The sequence below is a fragment of the Paralichthys olivaceus genome, chromosome 1 (genome assembly GCF_024713975.1).
Source record: "Paralichthys olivaceus isolate ysfri-2021 chromosome 1, ASM2471397v2, whole genome shotgun sequence".
Lineage (NCBI taxonomy): Eukaryota > Metazoa > Chordata > Actinopteri > Pleuronectiformes > Paralichthyidae > Paralichthys > Paralichthys olivaceus.
This window is the reverse complement of record NC_091093.1, coordinates 15,901,264-15,919,218: the sequence shown is the minus strand read 5'-3', so window position 1 is coordinate 15,919,218 and position 17,955 is coordinate 15,901,264. Positions and strand designations below refer to the sequence as shown.

Sequence of the window (17,955 nt, the reverse complement as noted above, 5' to 3'; positions counted from 1 at the left end):
ATAACCTTCACAAACAACTATTAGCTGTACTTTTCGTTGCATTCACAAAATTCCCTGTTCGTATCTGGCCAAATTAGAACAATAATAACTAATAACTATACAGTGTTGCTGTTACTACACGGCTGAGAGCCAGGGGTCAAAGGTCATTATGTGTAAGCCTGTGGTCTCTTTTGTATTTCATCTTGGATATAATGAGTGGAGTGAGTAGTTTACCCGGACACAAATTAAAGAGCCTTTATAACTAAAATCTCTTTACTTTCTCTTTGTCTCTCTGTCTTCGTTAACGTTACCCTTCAAGCCAACATGCAAAAGCAAAGTGGAAAGTTCACAACACGACACAACATGTTTTCTTGTTACAATAAGTATTTATTAAATTTAAAATATCTTTAGCACAGGTTAAAAATTAGACACTTCCATCTACCATGAGCGCCTTGGGATTTAACATGGTTCTAAACATGGTTGAAAATAAACACTCTTAGAAACCAGAAAGATTTTCACCGTACTTCATCCATCTCTGTCTTCATAAATTGTCACATTGGAGTTTGCTAGGGCAGAGGCAAATTTGGCATATAGGTAATCGTTTTTCACTGGAAATATATTACAAACGAGCAAACAAAATCTGTCAAAGTTTTCAAAAATCTCTCCGTTGCCTCATGATTTGGAGAATTTGGAATGAGTCAAAATCACTTGTTCCAGCTTGGTAGTTTATTTAATGGTTTTGCATTCACTTATCAGAAACAAATATGTGCTATTTTAAAATAACAGCACACTTTAAAGCTGGTGATTCTTCTTTTTTGGTGAGATAACTCAAATGGCAGGCCAGTTTCTACTGCTTTTAAGCTTAACGGTTTTTGCCATGGGATTTTATTGTCTGTGTTAGACATTAAGGATATGTCATCAATTAAGTGTGTGCATGTGAATGTGTAGCGGCAATGGAAAAACGACATGGTCAGACGGCCATCCTTCCCCTCATCTTCTTATTCCCCCCACCCGGCTCTTCCACAAACCAGTGATTTATGGTCCTTTTTGCCTCGGCCCTATCTTATGAAACATAAAAAAGTAACATGAGCAGAGCACTGTAGTAAATGGCAGGCCAATGCATTAGTCGTCAGTAAGAAAACATTAAGAGCAAAGACATATATTTTCCAGTTTTGAAGTTGTTTACAAACCATATTTGTGTTCACAATTTATTATGTTTTTCCATGTTTGCTTTTTTTCATCATTACATGCCATATGAGAAGTCTGGATTACAAAAGTACCTGAACAAATTGCTTGTATATTAGCATGCATAGCTGTTTGGTATTTACATCCTATTTACAGACGTGAACTAAGAACAGAGGGATCTACAATATGTTTTCTTTCATGTGTTTCATTTACATTTCTAGGATGGAGAACAAAAAGCAGCCTCACACTGATATGCAGAGTACACAGGACATGCACAAAAAATAACATGTTTGCTCGTCTGAGGAAAGTGTGTTAATTTTTTATTCTCTATCACTGAAGAAGAAGGAAGAGCTCGATTCTGTAACAGGCTACATCACTAAACGGTGCTACCGCATTGCATAACACAGATCTATTTTTTCTCCTTTGTCTATACTGCGCACCAGTCTCTGAGCACGGGGGACTTGAAAAGGTTAATTTACGATGTTAACCGTGCCGTGAAGGGAAAAGCAAATAGGAAAGAGCATGCACAGCACCAGAGAAGGACATTAAGCTGCGGCTACATCTTTCTCTTTCTCGCTCCCTCTATCTGTCCAGTGACAACAGTAGAGCCCCCTGATGTGTACAAAGACACAGGGCTATCACCATCCATCATTGTAGACGCACTGAAAGGATCTTTCAGCAGTGATCAGGCTGTAAGCAGACACACACCACTGACACCTCTGTAGTTTTGTGTTCCTAGCCACAGGAAAATGTCTGTATAAATGTAACAGATGTGCAAGAAAATAAAAAAGACAGCCATTTGACAGTTTTGTAAAATAGAACCAGTGTAGCACAACAATAAAGGAAGGTTCTGTTACTTACAGTCTACGGCAACATAATTAATAACTCATGTTACATCATCTAGAAGCATATTAAATGTTTCTTATGGTAGTGTCAGTTATTGTAGAAAGAGTGGAAGACATGGATATATTTAGACTGTATTTGTAATGCTGGGGCCACTAACCTGCTCATGGGGTGTTGCAGTCATTAAAAAATATTGCTCATTTAGTGAGAATAACGTTCAGTATCACATCCTCAGCTCTCCCCACGACTCCAGGTCCATTGTCCACCTCCAGCTCATTTACACTCAACCTCTAATGTAGGCAATCAGCAGCTCTATACCCTCACTGGGGCTCCATAAACACTTGATTTCATAGAATTGCCTTTGATAAAGGAGGGAGGTGACTGCCAGAGCATGTTAATGTGCTTTCCTATAAAGCTTATCTTTGACTGGGGTCATGCAGGCCAAGTGGCAAGGGGCTGATCGCCATAGCAATAAGACCCTAGAAGCCGTTACTGCAGCTTACGACCCCTCTGACAATAACAGAGTCAACCGTGGCCTACCTTTGGATAATCAAACCCCTCGTCCAGGCCCATGTGGGAAATAATGTGGACATTTACTGCAGTACAATTGAAATGAGGGGCGAGCACAAATTAACCTCTTGAAACAGAAGGGGCTCATTTTGATAGGAACCATAAATTTGTAATTGTCCAGCAGCAGCAGTATTTTAAAAGCATGTAAATACAAAATCATGAGCTGACCCACACTATCAGGACATTACCACTGTTAAGAAATTGCAAGAAAACAAAAATGCCCCTCCATTTTTCAAAGGCAACACTTTTCTGAAATCATACTTTTTAAGAAATGTTTTTTCTGTGTGTTTGTACATTGAGCTGCATAATTATGTTTCTTCTATTTTTGTCAGGTATACAGTATGTGATGATACTGTATAATTTAGTGGACTAAAGACGGGAGCTTTGAAGAACACTTTGATAACATATGGTTATCCCCTGCTGTTTCCCACTCTCTGCTCTGTCGGGGGCCCAGAAGGGATGTATGCGTAACTTTCTGGACTCTACAAACTTTTCACTTCTCTGAAACTGAAGGATTACACCCTGTTCACAGCAGGGAGAACAGCACACATCCTGGCATCTCCCCTTGAGCCACTTTAATCTCTATTTTACACCCTAAACACAAAGCCCTAATGTCTCCCCTGAACACAACCAGGCTCAAATGGCAGAGTTGTGCTACCTCTCTGGCTGTGCCATGCCTCTCCTTGTGAATGGGTTTGACAACATTTGCTTGATCTCAATGGTCTTACTACAGGTACCAAAAAGTCCATCCTGCAGAATAACTTCATTATGTTTCAAAGCAGGTAAATTGGAATCTAGTTAAGCTGTTTTTCCTGCCGTTAATTTTCTCTCCTTTCTGGCTCAGGTGCAGGAGACTAAATCAAGCTGTCAGGAACCAGACTGCACAGCTAAATGGTGCAGGCTGAAATGCCACCTGTCCGCAGCTTCTGGCGATTTATTATTCCCCCATTTATTTATTTCTATAAGAGCAACTTGGCTATTTGTAAAAGTCCAGGACTTCTCATGACAAACTCAGCATGTACGTGTTTCCATACACTCACGTACAAAGCCTTGCGTAATGTTCCGCGCTATCTCACCGCAGATAATGTTGATGCTAAAAAGGATGTGTTATCCTCCGCTACCTAATCAGATGCTAAAGATTTGGTTTACAGCATTTATCAATGGTATTACACTGGGGTCAGCCCAGAGCATTTATTCCAATTGAGGCATTTGGGTTAATCCGATTCCCTCCATCCCCACCAAATCTTCTTGGAAGCCCATCTCATCTCGGCGAGGGGCATGATGGCTCGCTGCTCACCCGGTGCTTTAGCTTATGTGCAGGCCAGAATGAGGTGGGAGTAAGGGCTTTAAAGGCTCTATTATTCATCCCTGTCATTAGCTGTGTGACATAAGGAGGTCTGCCCTATCTTTGCTGCTGTCTGGCTATTAGATCAACCCTCATCCAATGTATCCCCTGAGCAAAATCCAATACAACTTCCTAGGCTTTTTTTCAAGCATTTTTAAAAATCCCCTTTTATTGAAAATGGACAAACGAGTGTGTGTTTCTTTGAGTAATACGGTGGTATTCTTATAACATGTTGAGCTGAGACGTGTGAGTCATGTTTCCAGAGTCTGGGGTTGGCCTGGAGGTCAGGATTACAGCAGAGCAGTTGACATGGTTGACACACTGTAATCCTTTCACCTTTGGCCCCACTCCCACTACCCCAACCATGTCTGGCTTGAGGTCACTGTTAATCGTGACACCCCACTCTTCACAGAGACACAGAGGAACAGAGTGTGTTTGTGTGTCAGTGTGTGTGTGTGTGTGTGAGGGAGAGGGGGGGACAGATAATGTATGTGTGTAAGTCAGAGAAGCTACTTCGTCCATAAGTTTTTCTTTTAATATCAGTAACATTACTTAACATAGAACACAGGATGATGTTATGATCCTAAAGGTTTATGTAATGGCCACAAGTTTGTACATTCTACCCTTAAGTGTTTTCATTCAGTTTGACATGGTGGTCTGTCCTGAATACTACAATACCCTTGGGCCTCCCATGTTGAAATTTAGTAACCGTTTGCCTGAACCATTTTGTGTATCTTTGTGGAACTTTTTGGTTTGCCTCCAAAACTATATTGCAGGCCCAAACCAGACTGAGATTTTTCTTAATCAAATTAGATTTAGTTTATAAATCCTAACAGTCAACAATTTGTTCCTTTAAGCTGCAAGATTTTTGAACAGGGTTTGGTGGGATGTTCGGGGTGACAGCTATGTTCATGTAATATAGCAAACAAGCCAAGTTCTCACTCTGAGGTAATGCACACTAACTATGCCAATAAAACTTAGGAAATGTGTAACAACATTTTTTTGCTAGATGTCAAACAAAGTTCTGAGACTGTATGAAGTTGCTCACTCACTCTGTATTCAGATCCCAAAGCAGACAGGATGACTTGATGTAGTGGAATGAAAAAATGAGGAGCGCTCACTCTGCAGCCACTTCTGGGAACTTAATATCCTCAGAAATATACTGGACATTGAGAGTCTTTGACTGATTGTTCAAATTTTTGACTTCCAAGTGGCAGCTCCACTGTATTTCATCACATATGGGATGTTCATACAGAAGCCTTAAATGACACCTGAAGCCAAATAGGCAGAAGTTCCTGACTATTGCTGTCATCAATAGACGGGCCACCTCTGTACCTTTTCTCTGTCTTACAGGTTGTTTTTCTTCCCAGTGTTCTGCTCCTGTGTTTACTCTGTCGCTCAGGCCCAAAGTGTATCCGCTCCACTGGTCCACAGACGTATGCAGTACACACACGAGCTCACCAGTGATGACACTAATGGAGTGTTTAGTCAGGACGACATGGACTTATTAACCAGTTGAGCGATTGGGCTAGATGGTAATCAAATAAAGCAGAGATAAGTTAATAAGCTGTATGTGCAATGGAGTAAGCTGCACAGGATTTATCCTGACTGACATAGCACTTGTGTGCTGATACGCAGGGAGATGTGCTTGGTTGTTTTCAGCATGTTCAGGTATAGCATAGAATTAACTGTGTAGTTGTTCTATTCATCACATTGTTCGTAGAAATACAACAAAGTTAATGCCAAAAAATGCTGTCTATCTCTAACTAAGTTGCTCAGACTTTGCTGAAATAAATTATATCTATCTAGAACAAGAGGAAAATGGGAGAAGGATGGAGGGAAGACAGGACTGAGGTATTAGAGGTGAGAAATGGTAATGAAAACAAATAAAAATGGAGGAACTGAGGGTAAGTAAGACGTGGGCGAATGGGGGAAGGACAAAGGCTGATTAAATGGGGCCAATACAAGGGAGGCAGAGGAGAGAATCGCAGCGGACGGGGGCCCGATAGGGGGTAAATCTGAATCGGTAGAGCTCTATATACTTCATATCCCCTGCCCCCTCCCCTCTCTCACATATCCATCATGTTAATATACCTACAGCGTGGCCCTCTGGGTAATATATCTTTGACCTGTGATTACGCTAACAGCTTATTGTTTGCACACTGAACAATCCCATTATGTCGACAATCTGTTTACATACAGCCTTGCTGTTTAGATTAGCATGGTGTGTGTGTGTGTGTGTGTGTGTGTGTGTGTGTGTGTGTGTGTGTGTGTGTGTTAAATAAGAGAAGGGATGTGCCTCTGTGTTTTGATCCACTTTCACACATTTTGTATATGAACCTCTGTGCATGTGTACATGTGTGTCCTAACATTGGTCAGGGTCATTGCCGATGCACTGGCTGCCTGACTATCAGGGCAAAGAAACAGAGCACTAACATGCAAAACCATATAAAAACAAACCAACCTGTCACAAATCGCCTGCAGCTGCACAGAATTTGAGCTTTGTTTCACTTCTGAGAAAGTGAAAAGCCTCAGGCTCAGAGAAGATCAGCTCTTGCTCAGTGTCTTGTTTCCTACAACATACAATTTTCTCATGTTTGGGTGACATCTTCATCCCTCCTGTATTTTAAATCTGCTTTAACTAATCACCTCTAAGTCATAAGTCTTGATTTCGAGTTTGTTTACATGTTGACTGTAAATACTCTTATGATTCAATGTGCTCTGACAGAATGTTATTTAAGGAGATTTTTCTTCATGTAAATCAGCTGCAGAAAGTGAAATACGGAGTATGTACTCACATGCATTCTCATAAAGTGACTTTCTCCTTGGTAATTTGGGTATGCTGGTAGATTTCAATGCATTTTAATTGTCTTAAGTCAAAAAGAAACTTGTTTTACAGACTTTGAAGTTGCTTGCACATCATCATTTGTTACTTGGTGAAGCTCTTCATGAAGCTGTGTCCAGGAAGAGTTCAGCTGTAGTGGGCAGGCGCTAGAGAAGGGTAACAGGTATTTAACCACAAGGCTGAACATCTGGTTGAGCTGAGAGCCAGGCTCATTAACTCAACATTAACCTCTGACAGCTCGTGAGGTCTTGACAGTCTAGAGATCTGCATGATGGTGTAACCATCTGAGGTCGAGGGGTTATTGAACTCTCCAAGAAAAAAGAAGATTCTGTATGTGGACAGAGAAAATACTTGAACGTGAGTCCAGTACAATTTAAAATTTTTGGTAAATATCCACACATTTTTTCTCTTCGATCCTCTCCCTTGAGCATCGCTTTCATTTCTCTGCTCTCCTCTGCTCTGCTCTCAGACTTCTCTCAGCTCGTGGACTCATTGAGATGTGCAAATCCCTTTGACATAGGATGAATAGACAGTTGCTGGCAGGATGCCCCATGCCACTTTGTGTGCTGCCACTTAATTGGAGCGCCCCAGTTTGCCTTCCATCTTCTCTTCTCCTACCCACGCTCACTATGGCTGGGTTCTGTCTGTCATCAGAGGCAGGATATATGTCCCTTCAAAGAGTTTAAAACCCATCAGCATCACCGTTTGGCTGACAAGGACCTTGCACAAGAGGATCGGGAGCGCTAAAACTATTTCAGTCATGTTAGCATACATTTTCTGAAAGCTAAGTGAAGGGATGTGAAGCTGACAAAGAGCTTGCATTGGTTTAGAGAGTCAATCCACTGACTCGGCCTACCTGCTCAATCTCTTCTATGAGTAATGGTCTAGTCCATCTACAAGTCAACATGCAAAGTACAGCATCTGGGACTATACATAGTGGATACACTGTACATATATACAGCAATATATTCGAGTGGCGCTGTGTATGATTGTGCATCTGTATGCATGCACTCGTACGTAGGTTTGTGTGTGTTAGTCAAAGTGAGTAATTGTTTTGTCTTCCCCATTGCCGTGTGTGTCCATCAGTGCAATTCAGCTCTGAGCGACTCCCTCCTCTGTCTGTCCCCACTGCTGTGCAAACAGTAGCGGGGACTTTGGATTTCTTGTTGCACAATACACACTTGAGAGGTAGAGGATGCACGGTGATGGAGGTGAGGTGTTCAACGAGCTAGCATTTTCCAAGTTCTCCATGCAAAGGTTTGTTCTGTCTTCACTAGTGAGGGTGGTAACCTTTGAGGTTGTCTGTTCATTGGCTTGGCATATTATCTGTCTGTCCATTTGTTTCTTCTTGAAAATCCATAGGAGATCCATAAGAGGGCAGAGTCCTCGTGTCTACATTGCAATCAGTGATGAGTTCCTTTTCTTCGATGTGCAGGCTCATTGTTGGAGCACCATTTCAAACCATGCAAAGAAAAAAAGGTGTCCTCTCAGACTGACGGCTTTAGCAGTTCCGACCCAAAAACTGTATGTGGAGGGGGAAGGGAGTTATTGCAGTCAGAAAAATAAGTAGACAGCTTCTGAGAGAAAACAATAAATTACAATACTATAAAAATTTAAATGTTAAAAAAACATTTAGAAAGGCCAAGGTGGACACATAGCTCAGGTGAATATCCTGCTTTTCCTCTTCACTTTGACCGTTGAGTGATGATACCAGAAGAATTGCTGCCTTATTATTCTTGCAAGGTAGTCAAGTAACCACATTAGCTATAGCTACTGCCTTTATGCATCTATTCATATACACAGGAAAATGTCCAGATACCTGGGAGTATGTCTTTAACTATCAGAAAAACAAGTTCAATATTTTAAACGCTTTAAAAAGGTTGTCTGAAATATCCACATACTGAGATTTGTGATCGATGAGGGGAGTGGTACATATACACTATGGTCTGTTCCATGCTGTTGTCGTCATTCATCTCTATTTACATGTACTTGTGTGGATATTGGAGAGGAAGACTAGGCTGTTGTGTAAAGAGAATAAGACGAAGGGGAAGTATAATTTTTACAGTCCAACTAACTCCAACGAGTAGAGAAATGATGAGGGAAATGATAATTGCATGGTCTCTGAGGAGGTAAGAAGAATACTGACTTCATATGGGGAAAAAAATGGAACCTCGAGTACTCTATCCACAGTCATGAAGGTTTGTGAAGTTGGTGAGAGCAACTTGGTATACTTCCTGTATTAGGAATAAGAATAGGGTTTTTATCATGATCTATTTACAGAAGCATGCATCAGTGATCTTCCCACCAAGAGAAAATAGTTCCTCCAATGTCTGGCGTTGTCAACCATGTCATTAGTATGAGTCTTCTTTCTTTTTCTTTTTTTTTGAGTGTGTTTTGTAGAAAAAAGCTGGATGTAAAATATCAAGTAGGGAAACAGGAGTAGTAAGAGGCTTTCAAGAATTTCGCTGTAGGGATTTCGAGGGATTTGAGCGCGTCTTGTCTTTTGTTCTTCCGTGAAGTCATTTTCTAAGGTTGTGCTTTGTAGGTGCCTTCTTGCGATTGGTCAGCCGCCTCGGTGTCATCACTGCTCAGCCGGTAGGTTATCTGTTGACAGAAAGAGAATGATGGAGGGGAAGAGGAGAGAGGAGGGGTCGGACAAGAAAAGAGAAAAAAAAGTAATTAAACTTTTAAATCAGACCACAACTTTCTCACACACTTATGCGCATTGCATCCATGCACACACACAAACACACATAACGTGCACTATAAGTTAGTGAGTGAACACATTGTGAGCCATGTAGGCGCCTTGTGTACACTCTGTCTGTCCGTACAGGGTTTATGGTGACACACAGTGAGTCACAGTATTTGGGGGGTGGGGAGAGCTCTGCTGTCACTGTTTCCAGTTTGAAAACAAAGGCAGAGTGACCACCCTGTGAGTGTATGCGGCAAGCCCACTTGGCTGAGATTCAGAGTGACAGTGGCGTCAGCATGGGGGGTGACTCTTTAATCATTTTCAATTAAGGCCAAAGAAAGACGAGCAAATTCACTAACAGTGCGGGTGAGTCTCCTCCATGTCTACATCCCTTTGCATTAATCAATGTGTTCACGCTTTACTCTGTTAAAACGCAGAAATACTGCTCTTTGTTCTGCTTTTGTATCCCGAAGTACGCAAAGTTCGGTAAGAGGCCTCAGCAGCTTCACGAGTATGACTGAGTCATGTAGCCAGAGGCAGCAGTTCATGGGTGGCACATTAAACACAAGTCCAGATAAAGTAGAATACAACTATACTCTAGCTACATGACCCATCTATAAAGATTCCTACCCTGCACCCAATATAAACAACATAAACAAAACAAATATAGACAAGTTGGCCAAAAATGACATCAAATTAAAAATGTCCATCAGTCGATATTGATAATTCTCATGATAAATGTCACACATTAATTCTTTTAAGTAAATTTTGTTGCTCCTGAGTGAAGGTTGTGGTTTTTAAATGCTAGAGCATATATTATAAATGCATTCATCATATAAGCTAACTTACATTGACCACATATTGCCTGGTAACTGTGGAAGTATCCCACAGGGAAACACATACCCTTGGCTGAGAATCACGTGGAAGACGTGGGAAGAGTTTTTCCACAGCGTAAAAAAGATGCAGTCAAGACTATAATTTGCATTCCTACTGTTACTAAAGACAAATAAACATTTATTTGAGATATTACCGTTATCTGTGGTCTCATCTCACACACACACATGCACAGCAGTATCAGCGGCTCCCTCTCCGTGTGACATTGTGTCTTCTTTCCACTACTCGGGGCACAAATCACCAGGAGCGATATGTCTCAGTTTTGTCCATCTCATGCGCAGCGGTGAGCCATGTTCTATGAGTTAATATTCTACTGAGATCACAGCCGTTGCCCTGGGGCATGCTACACCCAATGTCAGAGAACAGCAACAGTCAAGACTTAAGCCCCCTCTACACTGAATGTGGTCCCAGGGTGTGTGATAACAGAGTGTGTGATGGGAATGTAGGGCCGTTTGGACCTCCAAAGCCAGGTGTTAGCACTTCAGATCACTGCCTCATCAATAATTGACAGAGGCAAACCAATCAGAACGATTTGCTCCCCACAGCGAAGTGCTAGAGCAGCCTAACACCGGTGAATCATTAATGAGACAATTAGATGAAATGGTTAGACGGTTAGCCCTGACTAGCAACGCTCCTGTGATGCCACTGTGACAGGGCCCCGTATACAGGAGCTGCACATGATAGAGTGATGTATGGGCCAACACAAACAGAGAGAGAGAGAGAGAGTGTAGAGTCGCACAACAGCACTTGGAAACAGAGCTGAGCCTCCTTAAGGTTGGAGTGTAACTCGTGTCAGTGGTGCCAGCTCTCCATCTGTTGACCACAGCTCAGAGGGCCAATAATGGGAACAAACCCAATTGGCCATTACCATGGGAGATTGACCTTTATTGGTTGTTGTAACCATTGCACAGACCAACAGAGGACGTCTCCCGGGTGATTCAAGTGTGGGAGAGCCTTTATGGACATGGATAAAATCGACCTCGGTGACATCACTCAAATGCAGAGAAAGCAACAACAACAATAACAGCAAAGATGGAGTTTGCCTTTGAAGAGCGGAGATCCTGGATTGTTGTTTGAGAGGAAAATCAAAGCCCCAAGGGAGCTGCTCACAAAGCCCCATCGATTGGCCATATTGGAACCATTTCATAGTTTGTCGATGCTCTTCTGCCTTGCTCTCTCGGCTCTGGGTCCAGTACAAGCTCAATTAAACCAGCAACCTTGATCTCAGGAACAAACCATGCAAACACTACATACTGCAGGGATTATCCCCAAACACACACTCCTTCACCCTCTTATCTAAAGCAAATATTTTACACGCTGTCCATTTTGTTTGGGCCAGATGAGATTAAAATGAGGTTGTATACTGCTCCTCATTTACAGCTTTTCTCTGAAAAGCCACAACATTATTTGCCTTTATTTTTTACCTTCCTAATCATCCTAATGCATTCTCAGTCTGCGATTAAAGAAATGAGAGTGAAAAAGCAAGAGAAAGGGAAAACGAGACTGAAAGAGAGGAGGGGGAGGAATGCATACAGGCAGGCTGATTTGCCTATAGTATTAGGTAAAAAAGTTATTTTTTTACTGTTTGTATATACAGAGTACAATAGTACTGCAATAATACTGTCCATTTAAATAAAAAAATTCACAATGTTAGAGTCTGTAATGTTTTTTTTTTGTCCCTTTTAATATGAACAATATTGAATTAGTTAAAGATAAAATAAAAGTTAATTAAATAAATTCATAAAAATGAGTGAGACTGATTTATATATCACCAGAAAGTCTCAGGTGGTTCATACATCCACTGAAACATTTGTCATCACATCAGGCAGAAATAATAATTTGTATTAAAACATAATTTCATTTAAAACTGACCCACAGTAAGTCTTATCCTCTGTCAGGCGTCTTCCATTTATTTTTTTATTAGCTTTTTTTGCCTTAATGATTCGTAAAACAGCTTCAATAACTGCAGCATTTTTCAAGAATACAAGAAAAACCAGGAATTATTTTTCAGGACACTAAATAGAGAAAAACAGCTGGAAGGTTAAATAGCTATAAATTATGTGTTATATTGTATAAGGGTTTGTGATTAATTATTTATTGCTATTTATTACACATTGAATATGGCTTTAGAACATGCAACACTGATTTGCTGTGTCAGTGTCTTTTAACTCAACAAAGCATCGTTTTTTACATTTTTGTTTAACTATTACATTTTGTGTGTGTGCCTGGATAATCACAGTCTTTGGAGATAATATAAAAACAGTACATGTAATTGATTAGTGGTCGGGTCAAGCTCTGCTGCTGATATTGACACTTGTGCAGATATTGTAGACAGCTAGTCTCTGTTTAATGATTGTTATTCACTTTTATAGCCCTCTCAGGATGCCATCCTCAATAAATATTTGCAAACAGGAAATTTGCAGAGTGACTTGAGAGAGTCATAACCCTGGCACCTATGTGTTTTGAGATTAACATGTAATTAAAATAGTAAATCAATATTTATTAAGCAGTAGTACAAAACAAATGAGAATTCTAGTCATATAATGAGTCACTGGATGGAGGAGGGTCCCTGAAAGTAGTGTTCTGAAAATAAGATTTATATTTAAACATACAGGCAACTGAGATACTTACAATATTAGCATAATAAAAATCAATTTGACAACCTGTAAATCGCCCAGCACACGCACTGCGCACATAAACACAAATCAGATGATGAGTGCAGGTACCCCTTCCTTTACAAACCACACTGTTTTAATGTGGAGTTTACACATTGTCATTTACTCACCACATCTTTCCCACAGTTAACATCTTAAGACTTTCATGTTTACAGTAGCTACAAAAGCACCCCCACCTCTCACACAACTGAGCACAAATCACAAAGAGAAAGACACGGGCCCCAAAACCTCACACTTTCCATCACGTTGTGGAAAAGAGAAGATGTTAAATGCTTAATGGAAGGCTTCTCTCATTGTTTAAAAATCACTCTACATATAACTGGCTACAGAAAACATTGGTCGGCCTCAATTATGCATTGAAAATAAAGTTATGAGCTAGTGGCTGAATTATTGATGCTGGCACCGGGAACAAGAGCATGTTGGCAATGTGTCACCCCTTTTTTGCTGATGCTTCATCTTGTATTGATAATTTTTCATCTAAAAAGCCCATGAAGTCTTGATCTGTGAAAGATGGAAAAACACACCATGAATATTGGAAATCTAATGCAATGTTACTGGAAGAGGAAAATGGATAACGTCAAGTAGCACTGTGGAAAAATAAAAATAATAATAAGAAATGTGAAGCTTTGAGACTGGACTTTACTCAGGAGTGTGTGAGCAATGTTTATGTTTATCTACATTAACAGAATTGAGACAATGCATTTTTAAAACATCACATTCCATGTCTCATACTGATTTTACATTAATTCTACTACACCGTGTGCATGTTCATGAAATAGGGCATAAAAACACCAAGGCCCTCAGCCTTGGGACTGTCCCGTATTGGCTGGCATACTTCCTGAGATGCAAATGCTCGTAGTACATCTGGAGATAACATTCATCTCGTCTATTCTATTTGTCTCACTGAATCTCTCTCTCTCTCTCTCTCTCTCTCTCTCTCTCTCTCTCTCTCTCTCTCACACACACACACACACACACACACACACACCACAATGTAGCACACAATTATTTAAAAAAAAAAAATACTTTAGACAGCTTTGCATGCAGCAATTACTGCTATTATTTCCATTATCTGGTAGCATGTAAGGAAGTAAAAGAAAACTGAAGCAAAGTGAATAATACAATCTGTGTCTGAACTTCTTTCTCTCGGAGTGAACAAAACACTGGTCTCTATAAGCGGAGGATTTTTTTCTCTTTCTGCATCACCACGATCGCTGTAGTTCAGTAAATACACAGATCCCTAAATGCACATTGTGTGTGTTGTGATGTTATGTCCTCGTGTTCAGTTCTGTTGTCCATGAGGTCAAATCAAGTTTGACTGGCAGAGCAGAGAGTGTTGTACTGCTACTCGTCTGACTGACTCTGTGTTAGTCATCATTCATAAGGTCACAGTGCCTTTTTCCACCTCACAGTGAAGCACGCAACCCAAAAACATCTCAGATTAGTAGAGATAACTAGCACTAATCATAAATGACTTAATAGGTCCACCTCTACCGCTGCTGGGGAATCTCCCTGTTATTATATGCAGCGAGTTTAAGAGAAACTCGTTTCTTCTCTCTGTGGATAATTTGTTTTTCTGAAGAGTTTAATCCTAATACAGACACTTAACACAGAGAGGACTTGTGAAGTAGGACATGATCGGATTGTCAGCAAATGTACTGTTTAAAAGACCATAGTAGAGACACAGATTACCCAATCAGATGCTATGTGTATAGACTGAGCCATAATGAGAGCGGCACAATGCTCATTTAGTGTTTCACAATCTGCTGCTGTTTTCACGTTTCGTCTTCTCTGTGGTTGTTTTTTGTGATTTTTTTTGGGTTAAGCGCAAACTGAGAAGCAGTTCCCCCAGTTCAAGTTCCTTCTACACAGCTTTGTAACACAAAAGAGATTTAATCACATTTAAAGTTATGATAAATGCATTGTGTGAGAAAATCATTCGCTTAAAACATTCCTCTCCTACCTTTCAGTGCAGTTAAAAACCGTATACAGGGAATATGAAGATGAATCTGTTGTGTCAAATTGTGTCTGTTTCTTCAAGTTAGAGAACATTGACATTTTTCTTTGTTTCATTGTGCTGCTGTCTCAGACCTCATACTGCAAGAATGCTGATTAATTGTAATGTTTAATGTGTACTGGTTACAGTTTTTAGCAGAAAATCTTCAAGGGTTTTGATCTACTGTATTTTTCATTCGAATGGAATTTTTTGTCAATAGTTTCAGTTATATAATCGTGAGAATTATGAAAACACATTTATTTTCTACAAATAATTCTGCTGTTAATTATAAAGCAGACATTGATATGATTATATGATCTTCAAGTCATGCAGAGAGTAAACAGAAGTGTAGACAAGAAGAAAACTGTGTGGGAACATTTAACAGCTGACAGTTTCAGCAGGCATCACAAAAAGCTCAATGAATCACCTGCCAGTGTTTAAACACACAGAGGGTGAACAAGTTTTGGCAAAAACACAGTGTTCAAACAAAAAATACTAAAATGACACAGAGCACATGAAGCAAGCGCCTGTGAAATTTCCCACAAAGCATCATGACTGGCCTCATGCAGCGGCCGAGCGTAGGCCAGTCGCCATCAAACACAACATGTCCTCTCATGATTCACTGAGCAGTTCACAGTTAATGTGGTGCTGCAGGGACGAGGATGTTGTAGTGAATCTCTGAGTCAAGCAAGCACGTGTCACATCTACGTGTCAATCACACAGACCCGTACCTCTTGTGTGTGACTTTGGATGTGCAGCACAGAGAAAAAAAAACCCACCAGCTTGTAGATATATTTTCTGTTCCATGTCAGTTAGGTTCCGCAGTGACTCAGCCTCTGTCGCGTACCCGGTCTTTCATCTCCGTAACTGTGACTGCCGAGACACTTTACCTTTATTTCCGATACGTGTCTGAATTTATATATAACTGGCAGTCGGAGGCTAGTGTTAACCTCACGACACCTCTGCAGGGTTTTTCACCTCGTTTGTGAGGTGCGAGATGTTTGCTGGTTGAGAGACGTCCACTCTCGTTCCCTGTCACGATCCTGTAACAGTGCCCTGTGGAGGAGCTGCTGAGGACATGATTTAGACTGCTAAAATAAATACTTTTATCTCTGACACTTCACACACCATGTTAATACAGCAGGTTAACTGCTGATTAGAAGTAGAAATACAAGGCAACATCAAACTCTACTCTATTGTCACATGGATTGAGATTTTTTCTGGGAGGATGAGAGGCTCGTGGCTCTCTAATTTTGACTTGGTGCTTCATCTTTTACTGTGGGTTGAGCAAACTCTCTGGGTTTAAAATCTCATCTGAAGAAAATGTTCCTTCTGTCCTCCCTCTGCTGCAGATAAAGAACAGGCGTTTGAGTAATTATGGTGCATTATCGCCAAGGAACGTTTCATTGCTACATTTTAAGCTGTGTAGTGAGCAGTGACAAACGAACGACCGTTTTAATTTCTATCAGGAGGAAAAACACATGGCTGGAGCCAATGAAGTCAGCTCTCTCATTCTGCCACTGACTGAGACCATCTGGACCGAATAAAGTTTTTCCCTTTGAATCAACAGCTGTTGGAAATTACACAGGAACACTACTTCTCAATATATCTGTCTTTCTTTTTGTCTTTCTGTGCTCCCTCGTTTGAGAAGCAGCCGTGTTTGTTTTTTATGGTTTTAGTTTAGTGCGAGATCTGATCAGTGCCCACAGAAAAAAAGTAAAACATTACAAATGCACCTGTTTCCTCTCATTCTCTCTCTCTCTCTCTCTCTCTCTCTCTCTCTCTCTCTCTCTCAGCGCATGTCTTTAGCTCTGTATGACTCTCGTCTCTGCGGTTGTGATCGAAGGGCTGACCACGTCTGTCAATCTGTCAGTAGCTGACAGTTTTACAACACATGCACTACACTGATGGGTACCATCACTCACGTAACGATTGCCCTCCACAGTGAAACCAAAAGACGAGCGAGAGCGAGAGGGTTGAAGAATCGGAAGTAAAGGCAGTTGGGTAAAAATAATGCTTGTGTGCGAGAGAGATTTACAGTGACAGGAAGAAGCATCAGTTTTATCTCAGTTTCATCTTAGAAACTGTAAAGTCTCTTTTTTTTCTTGCACATTTTCGTAAGATTTTAAACGGAGAGGTAGATTTTCCCCTCTGTGCTGCCGAAATGGAATCAGTGTGGTTTTCTCTTTCTGGTCAGAGAAGAATTTGTTCCACTCTACCTAGATATTACTTTTAACACATCATTTTGCCCTTCATTATCATTGCAAGGCCAAGACTTTCAAATATTTTTGTCACTATATATTCTTTAAAAAACCTAAAGCAGCTAAAATGTGTTTAAATCATTATCACTTATGTTAAAAAAATATTTTCATTGACTCACAGACTAAGTCAAATAAAACAGAAAGGTAATGAACAACAACATCAGGCTCAAACATGATCATAAATCTCAATGCTGTTTCTACATACAGCTTCCTCACTCTGAGGAAAAAGCTGGCACATACAAGCATTCTGTCCTTCAAGCACATAATAATTCATTATCAATAATTCAATTGAATAACTTTTTGAAATTCCACTTGCTATTTGACAGCAGCCAATGATGGGAAAAGGTTATTGGTCAGACCTGAGAGGACTGGTTCGGCTATCTGCCACAAATACACGTTAACACGTTGACCAGTCTGAGGATATAAATGACCTGATGGTTTTTGAAAATATTTGGAGTCGGCAATATAATAAAAATACACTTTTTTAAATTATCGAGTAGAATAAAGATGAATATGGAGAAATTGACCTTTTTTTGTACATATGACAACATATCACAAAGAAGGAAAGTGGTATGTCTAGTGTCTGTAGTATAGTTCATGCTCACTTTATGACATTTAAGACTTAGACAACAATTCTTTCTCCTCACAGGGATCTATAGTTTGTGACAGG

General features: G+C 40.4%; 1 protein-coding gene across 4 annotated transcripts in view; it reads right to left on the bottom strand.

The window, feature by feature from the left end:
- Window positions 1-345: 345 nt before the first annotated feature.
- The window catches only part of mafa (MAF bZIP transcription factor a), a 78,938-nt gene continuing 61,328 nt past the window's right edge, over window positions 346-17,955 (bottom strand). For all 4 annotated transcript variants that reach the window (XR_011240805.1, XR_011240803.1, XR_011240802.1 and 1 more), the window contains one exon: window positions 346-9,371. The gene's annotated coding sequence lies outside the window, so the exon portion shown is untranslated. The remainder of the gene's footprint in view (window positions 9,372-17,955) is intronic.